The following is an 8,244-nucleotide window of genomic DNA, read 5'->3' as shown; positions in this document are numbered from 1 at the left end:
AGAAAGATAAATACCATATGATTTCACTTATATGCGGAATCTAAGGAACAAAAAGAACAAACTAATCAAAAACAGACTCATAAATATAGTGGACAATTTGGTGATGGACAGAGAGGAGGAGGGTTTGGGGGGCTGGGAGAATGGGGTGAAGGGTTAAAGAAATAGAAATTAGTAGCTGATGATTGGTCATGGGCATGAGGAGCATGGCATAGGGAATGCAGTTAGCATTAATACATTGGATGGGGAGGGTCAGGGGAGGGAGGGTGCAATTGGGGGGACCATTTTATGAACTATATAGATGTCTAACCAATGTACTGTATAAACTAAAATTTGAACTAGGTGAACTAAATATAGTATTTTTCCCCTCATAGTAGGAAGGGCAGGTGATGGATGGTCATGGTGATGGGGAGACAGCATAGGAAATACAGTTAGCATTAATACATTGGCTAGGTGGAGGGTCAGGGGAGGGAGGGTGCAATTGGGGGGACCATTTTATGAACTATATAGATGTCTAACCAATGTACTGTATAAACTAAAATTTGAACTAGGTGAACTAAATATAGTATTTTTCCCCTCATAGTAGAGGAAGGGCAGGATAGAGAAGGGAAGGGCAGGCTTGCAAAGAGGATCAGAACAGCTATGGAAAAATAAAGGAGTAATACTTTCTCTGCACAGCAGTTGTAATATCAGTAACTTTGCAGCCTGATCACAGAACACCGGGAGCTTTATAGCAGGAGCGGTCTGCACTTCACTCATGTGTACACTTATTCTACGGGTGTTGATTGAGCACCTACCCATGCCAAGAACTGTACTAGGCTGGGTATTCAGAGGTGAATGAACCTTGTCTGGTGCTCTATGGTTCACAGTTTAGTTAAAGAGACTCAAATATTCAGAGAATCAAAATCGGTGTGGTGTTGTAATGAGGGGTAAGTGTATGGGGCTGTGCAAGTCCAAGAAGCGTCTATAACGCAAGCTCAGGAAGGTTTTCCAGGCAGAGGTGACCTCTATTCACCATGCTCCAGACACACTGGTCTCCTTGAAGTTGCAGATTGCTCCCCACTCCAGGGTATTTCACTCTCTGTTCCCTCAGGACCAAATGCTTTTCCCTCTCCTTTGACCATCTACTCTCATACATCTTCAGGTCTTGACATAAGAACCACTTTCTCAGAGAGGTTTCCCCTGACCTCACTGCCCCCAAATCTAAGTGGTGATTCCTGTTATTTTTCTTTCTTCCTACCCTATTCCTTGCCTTTATAACACAAATATATTTATATCTATGTGAATCTTTAAATAACTAGTTTTTCCCACTATCATGTAAGCTCCTCAAGGTAGATTTTCTTTTACTGTGTATATAATAGTGTCTGCCACACATAGGACATGTAATAAATACTGGTGAGACACTAGTATTTGAATGAAATTACCCAACAAAGTCAAATGAAGAAAGTCAATTCAAAATTCCTCTGAATCTCAGGTTCTTCATCAGCAAAATGGGATTTATGTATCTACTTCATAGGATTTCTCTAGTATGGTTGGCTGAGCAATGTCCCCTCAAAGATTTTAATGTTCTAATCTCTGGAACCTGTAAATATGTTACCTTAAATGGCAAAAGAGACTTTGCAGATGTGATTAAATTAAGGATCGTGTGATAGGGAGAGTATCCTGGATTATGCAGTGGTCAGATGTAATCATAGGGATCTTATAAGAGGGAGGCAGGAGATCAGAGGGACAAGCAGACAGAGACTTGAAGAAGTTATGTAGCTAGCCTTAAAGATGGGGGAGGGGGCCACTGGCCCAAGACAGCAAGTTGGAAGAGACAAGAAACAGATTCTCCCCTGCAGCCACTAGAAGGAATCATCCCTTGATGACACCTTCCTTTAGCCCTGTAAGGCTCATTTCGGACTTCTGACTTCCAGAACTTAAGAGAAAAAATGGTGCTATCTTAAGCCTCTAATTTTGTAGTAATTTGTTACAGCAGCAATAGGAAAACTAATACATGTAGAGTTCAAATAAGATAATGTGTGGGAAGACTCTTGGAAAAACATATCAGGAATCCTTATTAGTTCACGACAGTTTACCTCTTGTTTATTCCATTTCTATGCAGTGCTGTGTAAGTTCCAGCTATCATAATGAGGAGAGATGCTTGAATAATAGCCCTGAGCCCCAAGGAAGGGTATTTTTTTCATGGTTTGTAATTGCCCTAGAGCTTGAAAATTTTCCAGGTCTTATAGTTCTTAATTATACTCTCATGTATATGCATCAGTTATCCACATGCTCCTACCTAGCTTGTTACAGCAAAGATATTAAAATACATATATTTGGAACCATTTCCTCTGCATGCATCTCCCTCTGAAAATATCCTATGAAACAGTTCACCTCCACTGAAATAATCTGCTCCATTAGGGGCATGCTTGCCAATCTTCTTCTTCATGATAGAATTAAACCCCTGCTATCATCTGCTGTGGTCTCTGAGTTTGCTTATTTTACCTGATGATTCTCTCCTCATTAACTCCTAGTGGCTTAATTGCAGATTCTGTTCTCTGGTTTTGGATCTGCTTTGCTGGGTATGGCCTGCAATCCAGAAAGAAGTGCCTGACTTGGGAGGTTATATTTAGATGGCAGTGGAAGCAGAAGACAGGGTGTTGATATTTTGGCTTGCTGTTTCTCTCTGTTAGAAATGTCTCTGCAGAGTCTGTCTTCTGGCCCATGAATTTCCACTGAGTCTTAGTGCTAGAGAGGCAGTTTTTATCTGCAAATCAAGACTTGGCCAAGTGATAGCATGTAAATTCCCCAGGCGGCCCTTCGATGATGGTCAGTCCCACCTGTCACAGATGACCAATATGCAATCAATTTTCCTCTTCCCTGATCCCCTCTCTCCCCTCTATTCCTTCTCTTCCTGGCTGCTCCCCCTACCTTAGAGATTGATGTCCATAGGAACTGAACCTGCTTGTTTCTGTTGAGAAAGTCACAGTAGATCTTCATGGGACATTTTCATCAAGTGGGCCGATGTCATTCTGCTGGGGAGCTTAAAGGTGGTGATCTGCTTCCATTTTTTACTGTTAGACTGAACTTAAAAATTTTTTCTCTTGTGAAAGTGTTGATGTCCCCTTTGGAACCTCCATTTTATAGCATCTGAGTTTTATCATTAGGTAAATCCCTTAATCTCTCTGCATCTCAGTTCCCTTATCTATAAAGTGGAGATAAAAATATAAACATGGCAGTGTCATTGGGAGAATTAAATGAATTGATGTGTAAAATGCTTGATGCATTGCATTTTACAGTCACTTGGAAAATATTGTTCTCTCCTCTGCCCCCTCACTCCGTTTTTGCACTGGGGTAGCACACACATCACCTGCTGAATTTGTTTTAAAAGAAGATTCTTGGGTCTTGGTCCAGAGAAACCTGGGGATCTGCCTGTTGGGCAAGCTGCCCAGGTGACATTGATGCAGGTGGTCTTCTGACTCTACTTTTAGGGACTGCTCCTGGGCTGTAAAGATGGTGAGCTTGGCAACAGCATCTTAAGGGTGGCACTTGAGTGGTGTCAGTTTGTGCATAATCACAATGCTTGTCACAGAAGAGACACCCAGTCCACATTGGCTGACGTTAAATGAATACCTTTGTGCACTTTCAATATTACCTGATTTTTTTCAAGTTTTACTCCTTACTGGGCAATGAGAAGACTGAATATAAAGTACACCAGTACAAAAATCCATCACCTGAACCCTGAGACATATTTCTCGCTGTTGTCTGGGAACCCATTCTCCCCCATTCCAGCATATCCAAATTTACCCATCTTTCAAAAGTCCCAGTTCATAGCCATGTTCTCTATAATACCTTCCCTGGTTAGAATTAACGCTACCCTCCTCAACTAGTTTCTCTGTCAGGTGAACTCTATGATTTCTTGTGTGTATGCATTAGTTCTTTCAGCGGATTGCGTATGCTTGATGATTTCCCCCAAGTAGCTTTCAAATCCATCCCTTCTTTCCATCTTGGCCACAATCGTTTGATCTAGAGCAGTTTTCTGAGCAGAGCTGAGCCAATCAGATCCCTCCCTTGACATTTGGAAGTGAAATAGTAAGGGACTAAAAGAGTTGTTTGTTAGAATCTGAGTCCAAAGTGTATATAGAGATGGGGTCAGTGTCAGCTCCAATGCAAGCCAAAGCTGAAATTATGGGAGCAGGAACCATGAGTGAGGAAGCAGGTGGGCAGAGAGGAGATGGTAGCATAAGTTGGAGAAAGGCAGAGATGCAAGACTATTTGTGCCAAAGAGCAGAATAGCTGCTTGGTCCTTGTGCCTTTCAATAACTTAGCTCTTCTTCCCAAGAGGCTCAGCTGGGTCAGGTGACTGTAAAGTTCTGTATATTTTCTATAAACTCTCCTTTAAGTGGGCTAGCTTAAGTGGGTCTTTCTTCGTTCTTTATATTCAAAAGAAATGTGAGAAGCCATCAGGGACTGAGTATATAATGAAGCAAACAGTTTCAACTTGAATTTGAGATGTACCTGGGAGGACTCAACTTTCCTAAAGACTGGAGCCATGAACCTGTAGCCTCAGGAGAAACAAGCTAGAAACATCATATTTGTCTGTAACTAAGCTGAAAGCTAGTTCTTGTATTCGTGTATAGAGTTAGCACTCTCTGTTACTCTCACTTGAGTGAGGGAGATTTTCCTGATTGGACATCTGACCTAGCATGAGTTGAGCTGAGCTCTGCTATGGTAGAACCCCTGAGACTGAGGTCCAAAGTGGAGAATCTTCTGTGTTGCCTAGAGAGATGGTAATGGAAATGACAGGCAGGGAAAAAATTGGTCTAGCTTTTCCCTCTTTTCCTTCAGCAGTAGCCTGGCCTAGCAAAGGACGTTTAGTCCCTTCTCTGCTCTTCTAAGTTATTTCTAAAGTGTTAGCACCATGCCGATGTTCTTGTAAATTCACACTGCTGCTACTCCCCTTGGACGGTGTCTCTGCCGCCAGCTCTAAGTGTCTTCAGATGTTCAAGTCTGCAGGCTAAGGACCTCCTCATTGCCTAGGCATTGTCAACTAGTCAGCAAGTGTTTACTGAGCATCCCCTGGGTGTACATCTCTGTGTGCGCTTGGCTTCTATGTGTAAAGAAAACGGGTAATTGACTGCTGGATGCGGTGTTCTGTTGGAAGGGTTCTGATACTTTGGTAAGCATTGCCAGGGCAACCGGACCAAGTCTGATAATTAATTAATACTGCAGTGATTGTATGCAACTCTAACTAAAGAGAAAAGGAAAATAGGTGCGACGATTTTCTTCTTTGGAAGAGATGGGTGAAAGAGAGACATGGAGTTTCACAGCATGGTAGAGGTTTTGTCCCATTTTAAAGCTAACTGGGGAAAAAAAAAAACACTGAGAGAACGGGTATGTGGTGGGAGAGTGAAAGATGAAAATAGTTCAGCCCGTACCCAGGTGGAGGACCCGCAGAAGCATAATCGAAGGTCTTCTTAGGAGGGAAGCAAACCACAGCATGAGGGACCGATCAAGGCAGAAGCTCAAATGCTGAGTGTAGGGTTCAGCTTCCCAGTGAAGGGTTGCCTTCGGATCTGTTCCACCGAGAAGGGCTTTTGTGAAACAGTTGGGAATTCATGAAGAGAGACTCATACACGTACGTATTGTGTAATTTTTTTTTTTTTTTGGTTTGTGTGTATATATGTAATAACAAAAAAACAGTAATCCTTGTGGATTATTGGGGAACTTGGACAAAAAGTAATTATAATTGATTTTACAGCTACATACACAAAATTAAACAAAACAAAGACTGTGCACCTAATGATTTTGACTTACAGATGCAAATCCTTTCTTTCTACAGTCCTACCTGCCTTTTGTACTTTGGGCTCCATTCTACAATGGAAAGTCTTTGGCTGTAGGATGGGCTCCACAGGAACTCGTTTGTGGGATGGATTGGACCAATCAGATTATTTCTCTCTTTAAGAATTTCACTAAGAAACTAAATTGGTCAATAATTAGGAGCTTGAATGAGGGGATCACAAAAACCTGGTTCTAGAGAGCCATTTTCTTCTATAGGCACTTAGAAGCACCTAGAAACAGAGAACAAGATTGGGGGAAGAAGGAGAATTCACTCTCTCACTCATTCTTTACTCATTCAAAACCATGCATTGAGCCCCTTCTATGCATCATACCTTCTTCTGGGCACAGGTGACACCATAGTGAATAAAACGAAGGCCCTTTCCTCACAGAGTCTACATTCTAGTGAGGCAATGGGGAGAAAGAAAATAAACTATATGCTCAGGCAGTATAATAAGTGCTATGAAAGAAAAGAAAGCCACCAAGGCCGTAGAGATTGAGAGGTTGCTATTCCGTCTAAGATGGATAGGAAAGGCGAAACACGGGTGCAATCCTTGTAGGGGGAAGAATGAGGCGAGCTGCTCGGAGGATCAAGGACAAGGCTTCTGTGGTCCAAGAGAGGGATTATTTTTTGAGATTTAGCTGTCCTTACCGTCCTTGGACTTTGCGCAATACCTGCTATACATCTAATTAATTATCCCTTTTTGTTTAAGCCAGTTTGAGTGGTTTTCCTTTTCTTGCAGTCAACAGATATCGAAGCCATTTAGAAATCCACGAGGTGGATCTAAAGCAGTGATGTTATCTAGACTTTCTAGTCAGAGTATGTGGCTCTTTATCACCACCTAATGGCAATATCCTTGAAGTGCAAGGGCCTTAACAAAGGGGCAAAAACTGACCAGTCTGTGAGCAAAATAGATGTCAAGAGATGATAACTCTGCGATTGCTTCTTATTCCAGTTTCAGCAAACTTTGAAAATAGAAGGAATTATATTCTTGAAAGCATTAAGCAAGTATTTATTCAAGCCAAGATTATTCTATTTCCTCCGGAGGATTCAGGGAAACTTGGAGGTGTGAGTTGTGATTTCTTGGAATCGATGGCCATATCTGGTCCCTGCACTGGATTCCATTCATACAGATCACTCTCGATGATTCTCCATGTAAACCTGGGGTATGGTTTACACCTGGCTTTCTGATTTCACTCTAATGAACCAGTCGATAGCTGGAATCTCTTTGAATTACGTGGCTCCCTGCGGCACACAAGTACTTGGACATCAAAAAGGAATGTAAGTAACACAGTTGCTTGAGGCTATGGCTGCTGCTAGATGTGTGTTCAAAGAAAATAATACTTATTGAGTACTCTGATACCAGACACCTGACATGTATTTTCTCCTTCTATCCCTGAGGGATTAACCCCATTCTAAAGATGAGGAAACTGAATTGCAGAGACATTATGTCTCATTAAGTCTGCCTTGCTGGATCAGTCAAATTCTGGGTTGCAAGTTACAGAGGGTGACTTCAGCTGATAAAGCCAAAACAGAAAATTAAAGGAATTGGGAAGCTCAGTGCAAACAAAGGCAACACTTCCGGAGTTATGCCTAATCTCACACTGCAGAACAGGTCTGGTGAGCAAACCACTGTCACTCTTATAGAGGACTAGATGCCAGTATGGGCACCACTGCCGTTTCTGTGCAGGCTCTCAGCCAGGCTGCTTCTCTCATTGCTGCCAGCATCCTGCCTCTTTTGTGCCAGGAATTCAACCTTTCAACTGTCATTACTCTCATTGCTCTCTGTCCCTTCCCTCTTGGCTCATCAGTTCCTATGTAAAATCTGGCACAAGGATTTGATTGAAAGAGCTTAGAGCTGGGCTCTAGCTGCAAGGGAGGCTAGGAAAGGAAATAACTAGTGGTTTCAACTTGTTTGGGGAGAGGCCGTTTCAGTCTTTAATCAAGGGGGAATTCCCTAAAGAGAGAAGTGGTTCAGACACAGGCAGCCAAACCAAAGTCACACGTCCACCAGAGTTGCCAACACAACATATCCAGTGAGGGGTGGAGCTGGTGCTCTATTTCCAGAGCCCACCTCCTCACATTCCCTATTACAAGGCTGCTGATCAAGTGGAAGGAGATGCTCAAATTTAAAAATTCAACATAGTGTTGAGTATTTTCAATACACTCATTACGCCACTAAGTGGTGGGGGCACAAAGGTGCCAAAGATATTGTCCCTGCCTTCAAGAACCATATCTCAACCATCATCACATGAACATGAGCAGCAATGATGGGTAACTAGTATATTGATTACCTTCTGTACCAGGTACTTTGTAGCCGTTGTCTCTAAATCCTGATGACAAGTTCTCTGCAAGAACATATCCTTAATGTCATTTTTTTTCCCCATATGATGGCACTGAAGCTCAGAAAGGCTACACAACATGCC

This window comes from Pteropus alecto, unplaced genomic scaffold (assembly GCF_000325575.1).
Source record: "Pteropus alecto unplaced genomic scaffold, ASM32557v1 scaffold61, whole genome shotgun sequence".
In the NCBI taxonomy this organism is placed as follows: domain Eukaryota; kingdom Metazoa; phylum Chordata; class Mammalia; order Chiroptera; family Pteropodidae; genus Pteropus; species Pteropus alecto.
This window is presented reverse-complemented; position numbering follows the sequence as displayed.